This window comes from Lemur catta, chromosome 1, assembly GCF_020740605.2.
Source record: "Lemur catta isolate mLemCat1 chromosome 1, mLemCat1.pri, whole genome shotgun sequence".
Taxonomy (NCBI): Eukaryota; Metazoa; Chordata; class Mammalia; order Primates; family Lemuridae; genus Lemur; species Lemur catta.
The window spans coordinates 147,041,201-147,064,907 of record NC_059128.1 but is presented as its reverse complement, the minus strand read 5'-3'; positions in this window follow the sequence as shown (position 1 = coordinate 147,064,907).

Here is a 23,707-nt window from a genome sequence, read left to right as displayed (position 1 = left end):
CTGCACCGCCCAAAGGCGGCACAGAGAGCAGCAGTGAGCCTTTGAAACAGAAAGTTTTTATAGTGTAAGTTTGTGGGTGGACAATTACTAAGACAGAGCAAGCACGTGTACAAAAAACCTTGAGTAAGCATGATATCATTTTCTTATCTTTGGTGTAACAGGATCTGGGCAGTTTGGGCTCTGGGCCATATCTTGTTCATGTAAAACATGAGTGTCATAATAGCTTTACGCAAAACGTGGGGGCTGTCATCATTTTACGCAGAACATGGGTGTTGTAGTCACTTAGGAATTTCTGTGTTGGGGGTAGCAAGCAGGAGCAAGCAGGTTTACAGAAGCAGAATGGCAGATTAATGATTTTTCAGCACAAAACTCAGACTGTAACAATTAAACTATAAAAGACTTTCACAAATGTTCCTGAAGTTTTCAACAAAATATTCAGTATTTTCTCTGATCCCGACCAAATGTATCAACTAAAAAAAACCTTGAAAAATTATAGATCAGAATGTTAAACATACTTGTCACTGAATGATAAATTTGGAATTTCTTATTTTTTTCTGTTTCCATCATAAAATATATAAATGATGTTGCTATTTAAATTCTCTAACCTAACTCTTGCCACTACCCCAAGCACAATATGGAAAAAAGCACATTTTTATACTAAGTTTATATGAATAATCTTTGCAAGGAAAGCTATTAAGTCCACTGGCTTCAGCATTCCCAGGTCATTTTTATATTGCCCTTCTGCTAGTTGATACCCAAGGACATGTATGTGGCACAGGATTTGGGATAGATCACAGAAAACCAAACAAAACTGCAGTATAAAATTTATTATAAATAAAAATTAATTATCTTGGAGACTCTTATTCACATCTACTATATATTACACATGTCAAATGAGGTCAAGCTGAACAAGGGAAATACTGATTAAGAGAACATAACTGAATGTGAAATTCCAGTTTTTAAAAAAGCTAGTAAGAGTCAATGGTGTTGAAGGAATCAATATGGACTAGTAATCTATTTTTAAGTAGTGCAAAGTGATATGATCTAAAATTAAAATCCTAGAAATAAGCAATATTTCTGATTCCTAATACATAGGAAATAAAATTTTATATTTTCTAGAAAACTAGAAATCTTGATAGGAGTTTCAAAGAATGCTTCTTTTGCCAAAATGTCTACATTTTATATTGACATGGCACATTGTTGCCCCCCTGCATTCCAACACACACACACACGCACACAACTCTAACCTTTGCCACTTTGGCTTGGGTCAAAATTACCATCTGGAAGATTTCATCTTCTAGGTCCATAAGAATGCGGGACATTTTCTCCAGCACTTCTTACAAGTGTAAGTACATTAGGGCAAGTAGACTGGAGCTGGGGATGTTTAGCTTGTAAAAAAATTGGGGTGATATAGTAGCTTTGTTCAAAAAGTGAAGGGTTGACCTAAGGAAGAAAGATGAGTTTTGCTATCTGAAATATCAGAAAACAGAGTCAGCACCAACGGATAAAGGTAGAGGGAGAGTTGGTTCATAGTAAGGAAGAACAATTTAATATAATAATTAAGCATGATTGAAGTGGAATGGTATGGAGGTGGCCAAGCTCCTGTCCTTTCAGGTGTTTGAGTATGGAAAAGGGATTAAGTAACAGATGGAAGGTTAAAACACAGGAGTGTTTTGAAATATGTGGGTCACAATACATTAGTATAACAGGAAATAAAATTAATGGATCTTGACTAGAACTTTTTAAATGAATACAAATTTTTTACACAAGTAGTCATTCATGCTTATGGCAGAAAATGTACAAATACAAATAAAAGAAGAAAAAAATCCAGAGAGAGTATCATAGAGATAATCATCTTAATGTGTTGTATTTTTTCTATACATTTTTGTCTGCCGATAGATATTTAAACACATTTATTATCTGTCTATATATGTATGTGTTCATATTAAATTCACATCTAAATATATGCATATATTTTCATAAACAATTTAAATATATATTTCATCAGATGTTTTTTCCTCATTCATTTGAGGGGCTTAAATTGGTCTAAAAGACATTTTTATTTTATTTTTTTAAATTTTTATTGATATATAATAGTTGTATATATTATGGGGTATATATGATATTTTGGTATGAGCATACTATGTGTAATAAATTAATGCCATGCTGCTAAAACTGTGATAGGCCTCATGCTTTGTAACCCAGGTAAAATATTGTGTAGAGTTCTTATAACCATGATGAAGTAGGTATTATTATGCCCATTTTACAGATGAGGACTCAGAATTACAAAGATTAAAGAAGTTATCAGGGCTAGGCACGGTGGCTCACACCTGTAATCCTAGCACTCTGGGAGGCCGAGGCGCGTGGATCACTAGAGCTCAGGAGTTCGAGGACCAGCCTCAGCAAGAGCGAGACCCCCATCTCTACTAAAAATAGAAAGAAATTATCTGGCCAACTAAAAAATATATATAGAAAAAATTAGCTGGGCATGGTGGCACATGCCTGTAGTCCCAGGTACTCGGGAGGCTGAGGCAGTAGGATCGCTTAAGCCCAGAAGTTTGAGGTTGCTGTGAGCGAGGCTGACGCCACAGCGCTCACTCTAGCCCGGGCAACACAGCGAGATTCTGTCTCAAAAAAAAAAAAAAAAAAAAGAAGTTATCAGGGCCAGAAAACTGGTGTCTGGCCTGGGATTAGAATCCACAGTGCTTTGAACTGGATATAGTGCTAGAGATTTCCATGTACTATAAAAATAATTTATTGTTTTCATAGTATTTATAAAAATATATTCATAAGAATATTGTGTACAGATCAGTTATCACAGATCACAAACTGTATTCAATTTATTTTCAATAATTTGATACCAAAGTTAAACTTGTTTGCTGAGGTTTCCACCACCTGGAAATCAAAATATTTGAATAATTATTCTACCCTTGCCTCTAACCAGGTATAGGATCTCAGTCATTCTATTTCTATGGATGTCTCCTGTTAGCATTTTAAAGGTATAATTTCTAATACAGAAATAAAATATCCTTTGCAGTGTACAGTTCCCTGAGTTTGACAAATGTAAACAGATGTGTGACCACCACCACAATCAAGAGACAGAAAAGTTCCATTACCCACCCCTCAAATTCCTACGTGTCTCTTTGTAGTCAACCCTTTCCCCATCTCCAGTCTGGCAACCACTGCACTGTTTTCTGTCCCTCTGTTTTCTGTAGCTCTACCTTTGCAAGAACGCGATATAAATTATATTATACAACCGTACTCTCAGTAATCTTTAGTCTCTGGCTTCTTTCACTTAGCATGATGCATTTGGGAATCATCCATGTTGTCTCAAGTATCAGCGGTTTGTTCCATTTGTTGCTGAGCAGTATTCCCTTACATGGATATACTGATGATTGTTTATCCATTCACTGCCTGGGGAACACGTGGGTCCATTTGTTTGCACATACAGTCACTGCATTTGCATTCAAACCAGTAATACATGAGAGGCCTGGTTGTTCTTCATTCTTACCAGTGATTGGAATTATCAGGTTATGTGTTTTTCTTTTCATTTTAGCCATTGTAATAGATATGTAGGGGTGGGTTATTCTGGTTTTAATTTACATTTCTCTAATGAATAATGATGGATATATTTTCTTTTCCTTAGCTGTCATCCATGTATCTTCTTTGGTGAAGATTTTGTTTATATATTTTGTCCATTTTTAAATTAGATTTTGTTTTCTCATTGACATTTTGGAGTTCTTTGTTTATACTAGACACAAATCCTCACAAAGCAGATATGTAATTGGTAAACTTTTTTCCAAGTCTGTAGCCTGTTTTTTTCTTTCATAACAATGTCTTTTGAAGAACAAAAGTTCTTAATTTTACTGAAGTTCAGTGTATCAGTTTTTCTTTTATGTAACTTGCCTTTGGGTTATAGCTAAGAAATCTTTGCTGAACTCAAAGTTGATGAATTATTTCCTCTTGTTTCTTCTAAAAGTTATATAGTTTTATGTTTAGGTTTGTAATCCATTTTGAAATAATTTTTGCATCAAGTATAAAATATAGGTGAAGATTCATTTATTCAGCATATGTATATCCATTTATTCCTGCACCATTTTTTAGTAAGACTCATTTTGCCATTGAATTGCCTTTATAACTTTATAGAAAATTAATTGGTCATATATTGGCTCTATCTCTGAACTCTATTCTGTTCTATTGATTGATATGTTCAGCATTTTAATGGAATAAATATACTAACAAAGTAATAAAAAGGGAAGGGAAGGAAAGAAAAAGAGAAAAAGAAAAAGATAGGAAAGGGGAAGGCAAGGGAAGAAGAACAAAAATATAAGCATGCATCACTCCTGATTACAGCAAATAGTTTCATGAAGCTTCTTATTCTATTTAATGTCTCTATGTGTTTAATGGGTCATTATGGGTAATACCTGTCAGGTTTCTGTCACAAACATGTGAAAATATTGAATTAGTTGCCTCTTTCTGTGCTTCTCTCTAAGATCCTGCTTACCACAGTGGTAAGTGGACTCATTCTGGCTCTTCCTTCTTACATGCAAATAAATTGCATATAGTTTAAAGGAGCATCAAAACGGCTGAAATGATAGAATTTATAAGACTTTAAGAATATTTTAGATAAGGGAAATGTGTGTTGTGTTCAACTAAGATCATATCTTCATTTATCTTCATGCCCTTAGGGAATTGGCCTCCTCTCTTTTATTTGCTTTCTGCTATATGTGTGTGTGTGTGTGTATATATTTTTTTTTTTTTCTCTTTCTCTCCCAATTTTACTTTTGTTCTCTGCAATGGTTGATGATGGTGGCAATGGCTACAGCTTTTCTGCCAACATAAGCTCTCCCTTTCTTTTGTAATAACTGAGTTCATGGCTAGGCATATGCCCACTCAGAAAAAAAAGTGCATTTTTCTTGAAACTCTTGCAGCTATGCGTGCCAATGCGATTATGTTATTACCAATAGGATTTATTTATTTATTTATTTATTTTTTGAGACACAGTCTCGCTCTGTTGCCCAGGCTAGAGTGAGTGCCGTGGCATCAGCCTAGCTCACAGCAACCTCAAACTCCTGGGCTTAAGCGATCCTACTGCCTCAGCCTCCCAAGTAGCTGGGACTACAGGCATGCGCCACCATGCCCAGCTAATTTTTTCTATATATATTTTTAGTTGGCCAGATAATTTCTTTCTATTTTTAGTAGAGACAGGGTCTCGCTCTTGCTCAGGCTGGTCTCAAACTCCTGAGCTCAAACAATCCACCCGCCTCGGCCTCCCAGAGTGCTAGGATTACAGGCGTGAGCCACCGTGCCCAGCCCTACCAATAGGATTAAAACAGAGTATCATGTGGCAGATTCAGGAAGCTTTATAATTTAAATTAATTATTATTTTTTTTTTTTGCCAGAAGGAAGTGCTTCATGTACTCTATACCCTAATTCTTTCTTTCTCTTTTAATCTTTTCTGGTGATTGGCATAAGGATATAAGCTTGCAAATTTGAAGATGAACACCCTCTGCCTCTCAGCTACTGGTATTGAAAGGAGCCTAGGTTATTGAGAATTTCATAGAGTAAAGCTTTCATTCCAACTGTAGACAGCATAACACTGGTCATTTAGGTAAGGAAAACTCAACTTAATTCTTGTTCAATCTTTTGCTAATTAAAATGTTTCTGTTACTTACAATGTCATAGTCATCATTCTTTTGACAGTACTTCTGATTTCTCCTCACTGTCTTCCCTGTCTTTATAAATCACACCACCACAGTGCTATTGGTTTAGAAACCAACAAAATACTTGGGATTCTCTTCTCCTCATCTATTTCTTTCTTAGTCCTAATCCAATCCATCAGCAAATCATCTCTGTTTTGCCTTCGCAGGATATGCAGAAGTTGTTTTCTTCTCATATTTGAACCTGGTCCAAGCCATCATCAGCTCTCCCTGGGGATACGGTTGACCCACAACTGGTCTCCCTGCCTCCACACCAGCCCTCTTCATTCAATTCTCAACAGAACAACCCGGGTAAAACTATTGAAATAAGTTGTATCACTTCAACCTCTACTCAAATCCTGCCAATAGCTCTTATATCACTCAGAATAAAATCCAGCTTCCTTATTGTCTTTCAAAGCCCCACATTTTCTGACCTCCGTACCTCTCTTTGATCTTCTCTTTTCTCCCTTCTTTTCTTTTTTTTTTATTTCAGGAAATTATGTGGGCACAAACATTTTGGTTACATATTATGACTTTGCCACATCCAGATGTGTCCCTTCGCCCCCTACAACACTCACCACATCCTTTAGTTGTGAGTTTACCCACTCCCTTATTTTCTGATTTTCACCCCCTCTGGTCTACACGGTGTTTTTCTCTGCCAGACATCCTCTTACTTCAGATGCCCCTATAGTTTACTCTTTCTCTTCTTCATTGAGTTCTTTGCTCCAGTGTAAACTGATCTGAGAGGAGATTTCTTCCACTTATATAAAATATTACTGCTTCTAATAATTTATGTCTCCCATAATTTGTTTTATATTCTTTATGTCACTTAACCTCACAGACATCAATTTATAAAATATTTGTATTGATTCTCTTCCCGCACAGAGATTGTGGCTTTGTTGCTTTGTTTTGTTCACTGGTGTATCTGCAGCACTTAGAGCAGTGCTTGGCGTATACTGCCCACTCAAGAAACGTCTGTTGAATGGATGAATAAATGGATGAGAAGAGGAGGATTGGAAATACACTTTCAAATCATCAGTATGAGTCTTCCTATGTATAAGGTAATAATTAATTTGTCCCTGGTCCTCTCTTTCCTCCTGTCTCCAATGGGCATAATAATATACACCTAAGGGTATGGGTGTGAATATTAAATAAAATTATCCTATAAAATATTCTGCATGGCCCTTCACAAAAATGGATTCAAAGTATTTGATAATCACCAAATTTTGGAAAAAAAAACCAAACAAACAATAAAAACATGCAAGCAAAGGCCTCTAATGATCTTGAGGGAAAATATCTTGCAAGATTTTCCAGGCTAATGACATGAGTAAATTCAGATAATCTTCAGCATTAAGTGGAATTTACAATGCCTTAATTCAATTCTCTAAAGCATTAAACATCCATGATTAAGAAATATCTGTGTGTTTTATGACTTGTAACATAAATGCTATTTATTAGAAAAGTGAAGCATTTGGCTGGAGGCTTGGAAGCCTTTGTGGCTTTTGACTAACCCACTGAAAGCAATCTTGAGAGAGAGAGAGATTGACATTTTCCAATGAGCACCTTGGCCCCCAGGAAAGGCTGCTGTCATTTACAAAATTCAGAGAGGACCATTTTGTTGCTCTACTCACATGGAATATGCCTTGCTTGAGAATCCAGTCAGCCTAGGCCTGACTTCTCTTTTCACCAGAATTACCCTGAGACAAATTCATCTGGACAGCTTCCTGTCATTCCTGATGCACCTGCCAGTCTTCAGCTCCTATGGTGAACTCTTTTGTTCCTCACCTCTTTGCCCAAGCTCTTCTTGTCTTCCTGCTGTGTCCCTAGCTTGCACTCTTTTCCTCCTTCCCAAGATTTTTCACTGTGCATGAAGGAACCTACTTTCCCCCTTTCACTTCCTGAAATTCCCCTTCTCCTCCTGGCAGTAATATGTAATTTTTTCTCTAATGAAGACATTTGTACCCTGAAGTTAACTCAAGCTTGTGCTTCTCATGCTTTCATACTTCATATATTTCAGCCTCTAGAGGTAGGTTGGAATTCCTTATCAATTCTATCCAACAGAACTTTGAATATTTATTGTATTAATTAAGTAAATAGTCATGCATCGCTAATGGCTACTGTTATGATTCTAGAAATACCACTCTCTAGCCTTCAACCTTCTGGCTAATTCAATTAATCAATTGAACATATCAATTCAATATTTTGTCTCTTGGTTTGTTGTCTTGCATTCCAATTCAAGCCCCATCATTACACTGGATAACTACAGCTTGCACACACGTAACATATGCTCAAACCCTGATGCTCCAATCTTTAACATTTTTATATTTAATATAATTTACTCTACCTCATTGACTACCATATCTGAAATATTAAATTCAGACTATGTTGCCTTTTGACCACCATATTTGAGAGGACACATGTTAGATAATGTTCTTTTGTAGAGGCATTACTACAAAAGTAATGTCTCATCTACTAGATATTCTCCCCTGGTGCTTCAGTTTAGATTTTAGAGCTTTTCCATGCTATATGTCACTACCCACCTGGTCCATAACATTAAGGCACTTTATATAGTTCCAACATAACACACTAACCCTTAGTAGCACTTACTGTAACTATCTCTTGAGTTCTCTATATTCCCACTATAACAGGTAGGGAAAAATCTTTCTCATTCATATATTACTACCCAGCACTTTAGATGGTACCAGACTGACAGAAGGCACTCAGTAAATGAGTGAATGCAGAAATGAATGAATGAATGAATGGACTCATTTTATTGGTTGATGGAATGAGTCACAATACTTTATAAGCAGATCTCTGACAACTATCACACAGACAAATTATGGACAGTGATCTGAATAGAGAAGTAGGGTTGTGTTTCATTTCCTGGTAATCACACAGAGCCCGGACAGATCACAAATGCATTAGGATAGTCTCTTCATGATGAGGATTTGGATTTCTAACTAGAATTTAATCCAGCTAGCCCGTAAGTTTTGCACATGATTATTAGTAACTTCATTACAGATTTGGAGCTATCATAGAGTTCTTAATTCAGGTTTCACAGCTTTTTTAGATGGAGCTAACATTTTTGGATTTTTTTGGTGAATTTTTATTTGATTGGTTGCGGATTTTTGAATTAAAAATTATTGTTGTTCTAATATTTTGTCTTTGCTTAATCAAACACAGTAAAAAAAAAAAAAAGGCTCATTGCTACCAGGAACTTGATATACTTTCTGTGAATAAATGCAAAACTCAATTTCAGGTGATAGTTATAACATCTGCCATTCAGTCTTTTCACATTTACAATATTAACATGTTAATATATTCATATATTTTCTTTTTTCCTGAAAAGGGAAATATATGTATCAATGTAACTATTGTATTCTGTGGGACCAAGGCAAAAACTTGCAGGTTCTTCAAGTGTCAACTCTCCCTTGTTATGCTTTATGGACCATGTGTCTTGAAATTCTAAGGCAGAATGCTATGATTGAAAATATTTAATATGGAAATATTTCTTATGCTCTTATGAGAAAGATGAAATCCTTTGTAATTACAGCTCTAAGAATTTCTTAAGAAATTTTGAAAAATACTCTTTTTATACCTTACTATTATTATTATATTTTTAAAGGAAATGAAATTATTTAACTCCAGCTCTAACCTTAGTGCTGTTAAATGCTATCTTTATCAAATAATAGCATATCATAATAGCCTAGCACATTGAGTGTTTCCCTAGGGGAAATCTCTGTTAAATGCTCTATGTAACTTAATAATTTAATATATCAGCATGTGAGTTGAATATTAATATAATGATTTTGTAGATGAGGAAGCAGAAGCACAGGGAGCTTAAATAACTTCACCAATAATAAAAAAATTATACATTTTGGTTGTCAATCCATTCAATTTAGTTCCAGTGTCCATTCCATTAACCACAGAGCAACGTTGCCCTGCCCTTAAATTCTCCTATATGCAATTACATGAGTCTGAGATATCTTTTTTCTCCTTAGCAAATATTACATTGTTTTAACTACTATAAATGTATAGAATATGAAGGCATAGAACATCTGGTAGGTCAAAACTTTCCTCCTAATTTCTGGTAGAGTAAGTCTTCTCTCATTGTTCTTTACTATTTTTTAGGTGCTATTATATATTTTTCACTAATCTTATATTGCATATACTCTTTTACCTCCATAATATGTCCTATAAGAATTCTGATTATAGTTGTATTGAATGTATAGACTGTTTTAGGTAAAATGCATTTTTATGTAATCTTGAAGCTTCATATATAGAAATAGGGAATGTCTCTTTATTACATCTTATATGCATTTCACAAAGTTCCTTTATGAAAAATAATACTAAATACTATTCTTTATTTAGATCTTCAATATTTTTTGATAGCTATATTTCAAAAACTTTAGCAGTGTTTTTGCTATTTTAAATGGCATTAGTTTTCCATTAATTACAAAATCATTATTTTTCAAATGTATTACTAATGGAGTCAAGGGAGACTATTGATTTTTTAAAATCTTAATTTTGAAATAATTTTAGATTTAAATAAATTTTGCCAATATAGTATAGTGATATCCCATATACTCTTCACATCTAATGTGAACATTTTATATTAGCCATGATACAATGTTCAAAACAAGGAAATTAACATCAGTGCAACATTATCCACTACAGGCTTCATTTGGATTTCACCAGTTCTTATTTTTTTTTTTCTGCTTCAAGATCGCACATTGCATTTTGTTGTCTCCCTCAATCTGTGACAATTCTTCAGGATTTTAAATTTTGTTTTATAACTCTGATACTTTCAAAGAGTAATGGACAATTATTTGAATGGGTTTCCCGTAATTAAGATTTGTCTGATATTTTCTGATGATTAGATGGAGATTATGTCTTTTTTAAAAAAGAACACCATAGAAGTGATGAGTGCTTATCCATATATCATATCAGGTTACATGATGTTAAAATATCACATTATTGATAATATTACCCCTATCAGTTGTTTAAGGTGTTGTTTCTCCAATGTAAATCTATTTCTTCTTTTGCAATTAACAAATATCTTGGGGCCGGGCGCGGTGGCTCACGCCTGTAATCCTAGCACTTTAGGAGGCCGAGGAGGGTGGATCGCTCAAGGTCAGGAGTTCCAGACCAGCCTGAGCAAGAGCGAGACTCCGTCTCTACTAAAAATAGAAAGAAATTATCTGACCAACTAAAACATATATAGAAAAAATTAGCCAGGCATGGTGGCGCATGCCTGTAGTCCCAGCTACCCAGTAGGCTGAGGCAGTAGGATCGCTTAAGCCCAGGAGTTTGAGGTTGCTGTGAGCTAGGCTGATGCCACGGCACTCATTCTAGCCCAGGCAACAAAGTGAGACTCTGTCTCAAAAAAAAAAAAAAAAAAAAAAAAAAAAAACAAAACAAAACAAAGCCAAATATCTTGGGAAATATGCTTTAAGACTATGTAAATATCCTGTTGCTCATCAAACTTTGGCCAACTAATTTTACCATCCATCATTAAATCTTGCCAATGGCAATTATCAGTATGGAGCTCTACTGGTAACTTTTTATTCCATTATTCCTTCCTCATTTGGAGATCTTTAAAGAAGAGCTTTCCCTGCTTACCCATCCCTCTATCTATCTTCTATCTGTTCATTTAAATCCATTTATTTATTTATATCCATTAGACCCACAGATACGAGTTTTATTCTATAGTTTTTAATAAAATATTATTGTTATGTACTTTGTTATTCAAATTATTACAGGTTTCTCTCTTGTGATTACTTCCTGGATGGCTATTGTCCTCTTTTCAACATACCTCCAAACATTTTTTAACATTTTTTTTTTTTACTTTCTGGTACCACAATGTTCTGGGATCAAGATCCCTGGCTTGTTTCCATGGAGCCCTGGCTCTGACTTTGTGTGTTTATATTAAGTTTTAGTTTAAAGTGTAAATTTTAGAAAAAAACTGTCAGGATATTTTCTATTCTGAAGTACATTGTAAAAAAGTTTTTAAATGGTTTTCATCTTAATCTCACTGAATTTCTCTATTCCTATTTCACAGATAATCAAGAAACAATGTGATTTTTTAATATCCCAAATCACATAGCTATGGAATGGCAAAATTCTGGACTTGGTACAAATATTCTGTTTCTAAAATCCATGCTCTCTGTCCATACCACTGAGCCTATCATAGGAAGAAATAAGTAGCGTCTGTTTATCACAGTGTTAAGCACTGAAGACTCAGTTTTTCTAAACTGTGGTGTTTATAGCTTTTGTAGCTCCCTGAAAGTTCCCATTAAGAAGCTCTGACACCACACTCACCCTGTCCAAGGTCATATACCTAGTTTCTGGTAAAAATGAGATTAACACTCAGGTTATCCTTGCTTTAAATGCGACCCTAAAATATGAGAAGTCCCTAAAACATGAGCAATCTGCTGATAAGTTAAATTTCAAAAATGTTTTTGGTGTAAGATGTGCAGATTACATGACTATATATGTAGAAAACCTTAAAGACTCCACCCCAAAGCCATCAGAACTAATAAATGAATTTAGTAAAGCTGTAGGACAAAAAAATCAACATACAAAATCAGTAGCATTTCTATGTGTCAGTAGAAAACTATCTGTAAAAGAAATCAAGAAAACTATATTAGTTACAATAGCTACAAAACCAAAAATAAGATACCTTGAAATAAACTTTTAAAAACAGGAAGTGGAACCTCTCTACAATGAAAAGTATAAAACATTGGTGAAATAAATTGAGGATGACACAAATAAATGGAAAGATATCCTGTGTTTATAAATTGGAAGAATTAATAGTTAAGATGGCCATACTACCCAAAAAGACCTACAGATTCAACGCAATCTCTATCAAAATACCAATGAACTTACTCACAAAAATAGAGATAAATAATCCTAAAATTAATATGGAACCATGAAAGACCCCAAATAGTCTAAGCAATCCTAAGCAAAAAGAACAAAGCTGGAGGCCTCATACTACTTGACTCCAAAATATACTATAAAGCTATAGTATATAAAACAGTATGCTATTAGCATAAAAATAGACACAAAGACCAATGGAACAGAATAGAGAACACAGAAATAAATCCATGAATTTATAGCCAATTGATTTGTTTATAAAAGTGCCAAGAACACACATTGGGAAAAGGACAGTCTCTTCGATCATTGTACAATGTATATATGAATTGAAATATCACACTGTACTCCATAAATATGTACAATTATTATGTGTCAGTTATAAATAAAAATTTATTAACGGGGAAGATGAACATCTTCAGTAAAACATAAGTTTAAGAAAGATATTAGTGGGCATGAAAAAGCTTAAATTTTTGTATGTACTTTGATCAGTCAATAACTTCAAGGAACTGGGTGCAGTGGCTCATAACTGTAACGCCATCACTTAGGTAGGCCAAGGCAGGAGGATAGCTTGAGGCCGAGAGTTGGAGAGCAGCCTGGCCAACATAGTGAGACTTGTCTCTACAAAAAAAAATAAGAATAATTAGCTGAGCATGGTGATGTGCACCTGTAGTCACAGCTACTTGGAAGGCTTCAGTAGGAGGATTGCTTGAGCCCATGAGTTTAAGGCTACAGTGAGCTACAATCATGCCACTACACACCAGCCTGGCTCACAGAGTGAGACTTCAAGGAAATATAAGTAATACAATCTTAAGTTATGGAATAAGAATGAATCCATTTTGTCTGCAGCTGCATATGGTATTCCTAATTTCAAAATAATAATAATATAGTTCAGTGTTAAAGAGCTATGTGCAAGGAAATATACAGTTGAACCTTGAATAATGCAGGTTTTAGGGTCATTGACCCCCATGAAATAGAAAATCTGCCTATAACTTTTGACTCCCCAAAAAGGTAACTATTAATAGCCTATGGTTGACCAGAAGCCTTACAACATAAACAGTTGACCAACATATTTTTTGTATGTTTATATATTATATACTTCATTCTTATAATAAAGGACATGTTATTAAGAAAATCATAAGAGAAAATATATTTACTATTAATTAAGTGGAAGTGCATTATCATAAAGAACTTCATCCTCCATGTCTTCACATTGAGTAGGCTGAGGACGAGGAGGAAGAAGAGGGGATGATCCTGCTATCTTCTGGGGTGGCAGAAGCAGAAGAGGTGGAGGATATGGAAGGGGCAGCAGAAGAGGCAGGCACACTCAGTGTAACTCTACAGAAATACATCATTATTTCTGTTGAACTTTTTCTTTTCCATTTCTCTAAATATGTTTCTATACGGCACCAATCCTTTTTCAACCATTTGTTTTATTTTCACTGCTCAAATCAGAGAAGAATTCAAGTCATAAAAGAAGTCAAAAGTGGTCTTGAATAATTGGAACCCTTCTGCCAGATTGTCTAATGTCACCTTGCTTTCTGGTACTGCTTCTTCCACGTCCTCTTCCTCATTGTTTGTCACCAGTTGAGAAGCACTCATTGCCATCAGGACATCTTCTGTTAATTCCTCTGGTGTTGTGTCTATTAGCTCTTAAATTTCTCCAAGATCCATATCTTGAAATGCTTCCTCCCCCACCGCCACTCCACCATTTTGCCATATCTACAATCTCTTTCATAATTTCCTTGATTGGCCCTGTCATAAATCTGTATTGCACAACATCTGAACACAGTTTTCTCCAGCAGGAATTTATGGTTTTGAGCTTGATGGCTTTCATGGATTTATCTAAAACAATGATGGCATTTTCAATGCTGTGATTCTTCCACACTTTCATAATGTTCTCTTGATCTTGATCGGGGTTCTATTCCACAGTGTTGACAATCTTTTCTGTAATATTCCAGGTGTAATGGACCTTAAGGGTTTTTATGTATCTCTGATCTGGATGCTGAGCCAGAGACATTGTATTTGAGAGCAAGTAAATCACTTTGACACCTTTAGTGTTGAACTTATGAACTTTAGGATTGCTAGTGTCTAATTAATGGGATTCTGGGTGGCCATGGGGATCTGGGGGGCTAAAGTATCATATAAATTTAAAAGGCAGTCCCTTACAATGGCAAGATATTTCCTCACTTCAGGGACAAAGTATCAGCGGAACCAATCCAGAAAAATTGTTCTCATTGTCCAAGCTTCTTCTTGTTCAACCAGAAGACTGACAGCTGGTGTCTATCTTTTTCTTTCAAGGATTGGGGGTTAGCAGCTTTATAGCTAAGGGCTGTCCTAATCATAAGCTGACTGTATTTGCATAAATCAATAGCATTAGCCCATCCCTTCCTGTCTTAAATTCTGGTGCTCGCTTCTCTTTCTTACTTATAATTGTTCTCTGTGTCATTTTTTTCCAGAATATGGCACTTCTGTCTGCATTAGAAACCTGTTCAGAAATCTCCATACTGTTTTCCATAAAGGTTGTACTAATTTGCAGTCCCACCAACAGTGTATAAGCATTCCTTTCTCTCTGAATCCATGCCAGTATTTACTGTTTTTTCACTTTTTAATAATGGGCATTCCAACAGGGGTAAGGTGATAATTCATTATGGTTTTAATTTGCATTTCCCTGATGAATAGTGATGTTGAGAAAAGCCTTGACTTAAGCTTTATAAAAAGTATTCATGTACTAAAACCATTTGTATCCCCTGAATAATTTGAAATTTAAAAAAAAACCTGTTCGGGTAAATACCCCTTTTTCCCAATGATTTTTTAATAGCCATTGGGAACTTGTCTTCAGGCTTTTTGTTGGCAGAAGCTCTTTTTGTTATCCTGATATTTTAAAGCCAAACCTCTTTCTAAAATTATCCAACCATCCTTTGCTGGCATTAAATCTCCAGCTTTAGATACTTCACTTTCTTTTTGCTTTAAGTTGTCATATAATGACTTTGCTTTCTCTTGAATCATATTAAAATCTATAGGCATGCCTTTCTTATAGCAATCATGCACCCACATACAAGCTACCTTTTCAATACAAGATAAAAAGGTACTTCTCAAAAAATGCAAAGTTTTCACTCTACTAGCATAGCTGCAACAATGGCTTCACAAATTTCTTTTTTCTTTTTTTTTTTTTTTAACAACTGTCCTTACACTAGATTCATTTGTCTTAAAATAATGGACAACCACAGCTGCAGACCTCAGTCTATGCTGCAATTCAACTTTTTCTTATAATATCATGACTTGCTTTTTGGGAGTACTTCATGTAGGCTCCATGTTGTTATTCAAGGTCTACAGTATTGCACTAATCATGATGACAAATACAAAAGAACCATGAGAGATCACACTTCACTGGGATACACAATTTACTGAAGAGACAAACTGTTCACATGGAGAAGATTAGAATCACATGGCCTTGTAAGTGGATACTCACAACACTTTAGCTCTCCCCAATAGCAACAGGAATTGGCTACAAAATTATTACATAGTACATTATGTACTACCATTAATTTTATGAAGTTATGATTTAATATTGCAAGTTTATGTTTGTTTAAATTTCTCCAGACTACAGTGGCATCATGTATGGTCTGTGTTTGTGTGTGTAAGTTGTGATAAATTTTCGCTTTTTCTAATAGATTTGTGTATAATTTATGGTAATGAATGATAGAAATAAACTAGTATCTGCACATATTTATGCATTCATGACATATATTTATCTTAATTTTTTATGTTTCTAGGCTATGTGGTTCATCTGTGATTTTTTTGAAATTATTTCAAATCTCTAAAAAGTTTTCAATATGTTTATTGAAAAAGACATTCATATGTAAGTGGACGCACACAGTGCAAACCCAAGTTGTTTAAGGGTACGTGTGTGTGTGTGTGTGTGTGTGTGTGTGTGTATAATGCATTATAAATAGAGAGAGAGATCAATCATGCCATGCTTACTGATTATTTTCTGAATCTATAATAGTTCATATGTCATGACAAGTGTGACCTTTTTTGCAGTGACAATATTCGAGCTTGGATCTATAAAATAATCCAGGATACAGGTCTCAGTAGGAATTTTACAGAAGTGACTCCAAATAGGAGGAAAATAATTAATTCTATAACTTGTCAAATTGCAAGAAATTTTTAAAAAATTCCAATGTACTACAACAGCAGCATAAGCTTTAGAGCAGGAAATTTATCACAGATTTTACAAATGACAGAATATATTTGATCTTTGGTTTCCTAGTTATTAAAATAATTTTGATAATATCTACTCAAAAGGATAGTTGTAAAGATTACTATAGGTCAGATACTATAGGTAAAGCCATCAGCACACTGCCTGGCATGGATGAACTGCTCTATTAATGGTAAGAGAGTACCTGCTGGTCTTATCATCATTGTCATGAACATCATTGTCATTACTAATATTAAGACTAAATACAGCATCCCATACATGTACCTGTCTCTGTCAGGTATTTTATTCCTTTGTTATAAAACAGGTTTTGCTAATCTGGTGCAGCTACACTCAGATATCCCTGCAAGTGCTTTGCTAACACATGAAGTTGGTATCTATGATACTGACAATGATTGAAGAAAGGGACAAGGACCCACTTCACTCAGCAATGCTTTATAGCAAAGTCTCAGAGAGGAAATTTCCTCTCTCATGACAGCTTTATTATTATGGCTTTCATCTCAACAGGCAGAATAAATACAAGTGCTCCAGATAGGCCAGCAAGTATTACACCGACTTTTGACACAGGAAACACTGCATATGAATGTAACAGTGTCATGTTTATTTTGTGCCTTAGAAAACCAGCTGGAATACCGAATATGAAGCTGTGTTGTGGAAATGTTAATCAGCTGTTAAACTATACTAATATGAAGCAGTCTCTCTTTTCATTCTCTGGCTTTTGTTTTCTTTCTCTCTGTCACATAAGCATTAAGATTATAGATGAAGTGTTCTCTACATTAATGTGTATGTAACTTCTGGATGAGATTATCATGCCGAGGCCCACTTTAAGATATTCAAATGAAAAAATTCAGAGTGAACTCTTTTATTTTGAAATACTAAAGTAAACTTTGCATTAAAAAGGTAAAACAAAAAATAAATCGAAATCATTTTTATCCCAGTCGAATTTGCACACACACTTAATAATTCCATTATTAAGATACACTCCTAGAATTAAAGTTACTAATTTTAGAATTTAAGGGCTATGCACTATTGACCCAGCTACATCATATTGATTACATGGTTCATCTTTGAGCTCTGACTTGAGTCTGCCCAGGTTCATATTGTGCCTTATTATCAATCACATGACTTAGATAAATTATTGCATTTCTCTGTGCTCCATTCCATAGACATTTATTGAGCCTCAGCTATGGGCTGCACATCATTCTAAGTTTTGGCACACAACATTTAACAAGAGAGATAAAAATCTGTACCCAAATAATGCTTATATATTAGTGGAAGGAGATCAATAAATTATAAAGAAATGTATGCCAGGTGGTGTGTCATAGTCAGGATTTTCCAGAAAAACGGAATGCATACACACATATATATGTATGTCTATATCTATTAATATCTATATCTATATCTATTTATGTATAGAGAGAGAGTGTTTAAGGAATTGGCTCACATGATTATGGGGCTGTAAAATCAAAATAAAAAATCTTCAGGGTAGGCTGGCAGGGTGAAGACCTAGAAAAGAGTTGATGTTATAGTTCAAGTCCAAGACCATTAGGCTGGCAGAATTCCCTCTTTTTGTGGAGAAGTCAGTCTTTTACTCAAGGTCTCATTGCATGATGCTTACTCATATTATGGAGAATAATCTGCTTTACTCAAAGACTACTAATTTAAACATTAATCTCATTTAAAAAATATTTTCACAAGACAACCCATAAAATGGGAGAAAATATTCGCAAACTACCCATTTGACAAGGGATTAATAACTAGAATATATACAGAACTCCAACAATTATTTGAAAAAAATCAAATAATCCAATTTAAAAATGGTCAAAGGATCTGAATAGAGATTTCCCAAAAGAAGACATACCGATGCCAACAGGTATATGAAAAAATACTGAACATCATTAGTCACCAGAGAAATACAAATCCGAACTATAATGAGATATCATTTTACCCCAGTTAAAATGGCTTTTATAAAAAAGACAAGCAATAATGAATGTTGGTGAGGATGTGAAGAATGGAGAATCCCTGTATGCTGTTGGTGATAATGTAAATTAGTTCAACCACTATGGAGAAAAGCATGAAGCTTCTTCAAAAAACTAAAAATAAAACTACCACATGACCCAGCAATCCCACTGCTAGGTATATACATAAAAGCAAGGAATTCAGTATATCGAAAAAATATCTGCACTGCCATGTTTATTACAGCACTCGCTATTCACAATAGCCAAGATTTGGAATCAACCTAAAGTGTCTATTAATTGATGGATAGATGAGGAAATTGTGGTACATATACACACAAAGGAATATTAGATAGCCATAAAAAGAATGAAATCCTGTTATTTGCAACACCATGAGTGGAACTGGAGAACATTATGTTAAGTGAAATAAGCTGAACACAGAAAGACAAATCTCATATTTTCTTACTCATATGTGGGAGCTAAATATTGAAAACAATCTCATGGAGACAGAGAGTAGATTGATGATTACCAGAGGCTGGAAAGGATAGCATGGAGAGGGCGATAAAGTGAGGGTAATTAACGGGTGCAAAAATGTAGTCAGATAGAATGAACAACATTTGATAGTACAACAAAGTGACTATAAACAACAATAAGTTAGGGTATACTTTAAAACAAGTAAAAGAGTGGAATTGGAATGTTCCTAACACAAAGAAATAATAAATGCCTGAGGTGATGGATGCCCAATTACTCTGATTTGATTAATTCACATTGTATGCCGGTATCAAAACATCACATTACCCTATAAATATATACTATTATAATAAATACTATGTGTCCATAATAATTAAAAATTAAAAATTAAAAATAAATAAAAATTAAAAATACCTGCACAAAAATTTTCAAGCATATTTGACCAAATATCTGGCTATCCTGACCTAACCAAGCTGACAAATGAAATTAACCATCACAAGTCCATGCCTTGTCTACTTGGCACCAGTACACATTTCCTTAACCATATTTAATCTCTGAATAAAGACAATAACAAGGTTATGCTTCCACAAGTATAAAACTATACTGCATGCAACAGAAAATGAACTAGCCCTTTTCCAGAAGATGATGCAAAATATTAATATGTGAGTGATGAGCACTCTTCCTTGATATCTATAGTTATTTAAATGCTATGATACAAAATCAATACATTTTATGTTACATGATAATGGGATAAGGGAGGCAAAAAACAGAGAGCTGTCACACACACATAAGGGAGGCAAAAAACAGAGAGTTGTCACACACACACACACACACAAAATAAGGAAGAAACACTCATAAATACTCATCTCAATTATAGTTATCATTTCTGCAACTGGCCACATGGTTATACATAGCTGTAGCTGATATTTATAAATACTTAGTTCTACTACTCATTCAATATTACATTTGCTCTCAACAAGCATCTTAACTGGATGTGGGTCTTTACCTGGTGGGATGACCCAAACCTTCATTCCTGAAAGGTCTGGGCTGAGTAGTCCTCCCTGGATTATGTTATCGTAGTTTTCCATTGACTTTAATCATAGAGAATAGTTTACTAAAAGACACTCTAGACTATCTCATGTATTTCAGATATATTTAATCTTACCACCATTGTAAGTAGTAGTCCAATTTCCCCTTGGTAATTAGGATCAACCACCCTAGCCAATTCTGTGACTCCCTTCTCTGCCTGTTGATTAAAGGAATGAGAAGCACAGTGTCCAGCTGAATGCCTTAATGTCCAGCTCAGTGAAATCGTTGTTGTTTCTTCTGGCAGAAGCATTTCTTCGTTTGGAATTAAAACCTCTATGTCAGCAGAACACATGTTTGTGGTGACAGGATGGAAGCTTTTGCTAGTGAATTACCAGAAGTAATAGTGAGTAGCACCACTCCCATTTCCACCCACTGAATACTGGACCTGTGAATCCTGACTATGGGAGAAACAGCACCATGTATTTGATGCTGAATCAGGCATATAAAGCCCAAGCCCTGCAAAGTATTTCCACCTAGTTGGCACTAACTGAGTCTTCAAAAGGCCATTCCAGTGTCCTATCAAGCCAACTTCTTCAGGATGATGGAGAACATGCTATAACACTAATAAGTTTCATGATCATGGGCTTGTTGCTGCATTTTGTTTGCTGTGAAATGAGTTACTTGATCAGACCAAAGCTGCATGGAATACCTTGGTGATGAATAAGACATTCTTTAATTTATGGATGGCAGTTTTGGCAGAAGCACTGCATGCAAAGAAGGCAAATATATATTTAGAGTGAGTGTCTATTCCAGTAAGAACAAAATGCTGCCTCTTCCATGATGGAAGTGGTTCACCAGAAAACCAGATTTACCAGGTAGCTGGCTGATCAGCCCAGGAAATGGTGCCATGTAGGGGACTCAGTGTTTATTTCTCCTGTTAAACGATGGATGCTCAGCAGTGGCTGTACACAGGTAAGACCTGAGGAGTAGAAGACTCTGCCAAGTCCATGTGTGGCCTTCAGCCCCTTTGCACATGCTAAATAGGTGAGTGGGATGGGGATGTGATGGGATTCACTAGTGCATCCTTCAAGTCCTTGATGGTGATACTAACCTCTGCAACTCTTCCAGGAATGTGGCATTAGTCTTGGTTTACTATTCTAGCAATTCTGGTAGCTTCCATTAGTCTTTTTCTCCATAATAGCCTTTATTCCACAACATGGACAGTAATCTGCTTTAATCAAAGTTTAATGAGTTAAATGTTAATTTCATCTTAAAAATATCTTTATAGAAACACCTAGAATAGTGTGACTGAATATCTTGTACCATGGCCCCACCAAGTTGACACATAAAATTATCATCACAAAATAAAACAAAATGAGATCACTTCATAATTTTAAGCTAAGACAAAAACAGTGTCAATATGCCACCCACAAAATGTCAAGTATCTCGTTCTTGGCTAAATAAAGTGACTTCTACTTCTTTACCAATTACTACTATATCTTCATTCTCTTTCTCTATAGATAAGTTTTATTGAGCTACCCATTCACAATATTGCTCCCACTTTCTGAAAGCATCCAATATAGAACAAACCCCATTTCCTTAAGCTTACATGTAAATCAACCAACCTAAGTCCAAATATCACACAATTCTTCATGGTGAATGTTTTCTCTGTATGCAAGGAGTAATAAATCCAACTTGTTCAACTGTGGCTACACTCCTGATGGTACTTGGCTGAAAGACATTGATATGAATAACATTATCAATTAAATGCACATATTTGATGGCTTGAAAATCAAAGATACATTAGGATATAGTCTGTGATTCAAAAACAGCACTGTGTAGTCTGTTTAAGAGAATGTAACAACAGAGTGTTTAGATTAGTGTAGTGAAGAGAATGGATCTGGTATTCCTAAGCATGTGTATATATATATTATCCTAAGAAAAAAAAAGAGTAAGAAAAATGTTAAGAAGCAACACAATCTGATTTTAGAAAGATCGTAGAAACACTAAAACACGGGATGTTAGTTGCTTTCCATCTTATGTTAGCCACTTCAGGACTGATTACTGTATATTCAACATGGGAGAATTTTATAGACAGCAACTGAGCCCAGACAGAAAGCCAGTGCCCAGGTCAGTCCATATGCATGAAATTGAAAACAGGAAGAAGCAGGCGAGGCAATGTGAATTAATTGTATAATACCATTTCTTCCAGCAATCCCACCATTGGGTATTTACCTAAAGAGAAAAAAGCCATTTTATCAAAAAGACACTTGCACTTGAATGTTTATTGCAGCACAATTCACAATCACAAAGATGTGGAATCAACCCAAGTGCCCATCAATTCATGAGTGGATTAATAAAATGTGATATATGTATAACATGGAGTACTATTTAGCTATAAAAAGATGATGAAAGAGTATCTTTTTTGACAACCTGGATGAAACTGGAGACCATTCTTCTAAATCAAGTATCACAAAAATGGAAAAACAAACACCATATGTAAGCACTATTAAATTAGAATCAATTGATCAACACTTATGTGAACATATGGAAGTAAAACTCAACAGAAATCAAGCAGGTGGGAGAGAGAAGGAAAGGATGGGTAAAATCACACCTAACAGGCAAAATGTACACTACCTGGTTACAGGCACATTTATAACTTTGATTCAAACTTTATAAAAGCAATTCATGTAGCCAAAACATTTGTAACCCCATAAAATTCTCAAATTTAAAAAACACCATTTCTTCTTCCAGAGAATGAGACTGGATCAACAAAAAAACTTCCACACATCACATAATGATGGAATATGAAGTTACTAGGGGAAGGAGAACAATAGGTCTTATTTTAAACAACAAAAAAAACTCTTTATGTTCTCCAAATTAAAAGTCTGAGTTTGCTAGGAAAATTTTTAAAATCTCTTTTCAAGTCCCAGGCTGTACCCTTGATCTCCTCATTCTCTGCAAATGGCCTTGTTATTTCATCAAATTCTCTTTCTTCCAGTTGAGTATAATTGTATTTCTTCACTATGTCGCTGCTATTTCTGAGATTAAAAACTCTCAATGTGTTTTGTACTTCATCTTTTGTTCCCTCTTTATACTTTGACAAACCATTTATTTCCCATCCTTTTCTCTTAAATTTCTGCTACGTTCTTATCTGAAAAGATGGAACCAGATATGTGGTCAGGGAGGAGTGTTACCAATATGACTGAGTACTTTTTTATGGCCAAGAGAAAGCCGTGGACTGTAAAAGTAAGTACTGGAAATCAGCATATCAGTAAGTTTCACAATAATAACTTACAGTTGTTAAATGACAATAATATGATGAGCTTTGTTTCAAATGCTTTGCATTAAATATTTCTTAAATATAACTATCAATATATTTTCTGGAAATAAAATTTTTATTTTATATTTTAGAGCTAAGAAGCTTAGATTCTTAATATTAAAAAATCAGAAATTATGTA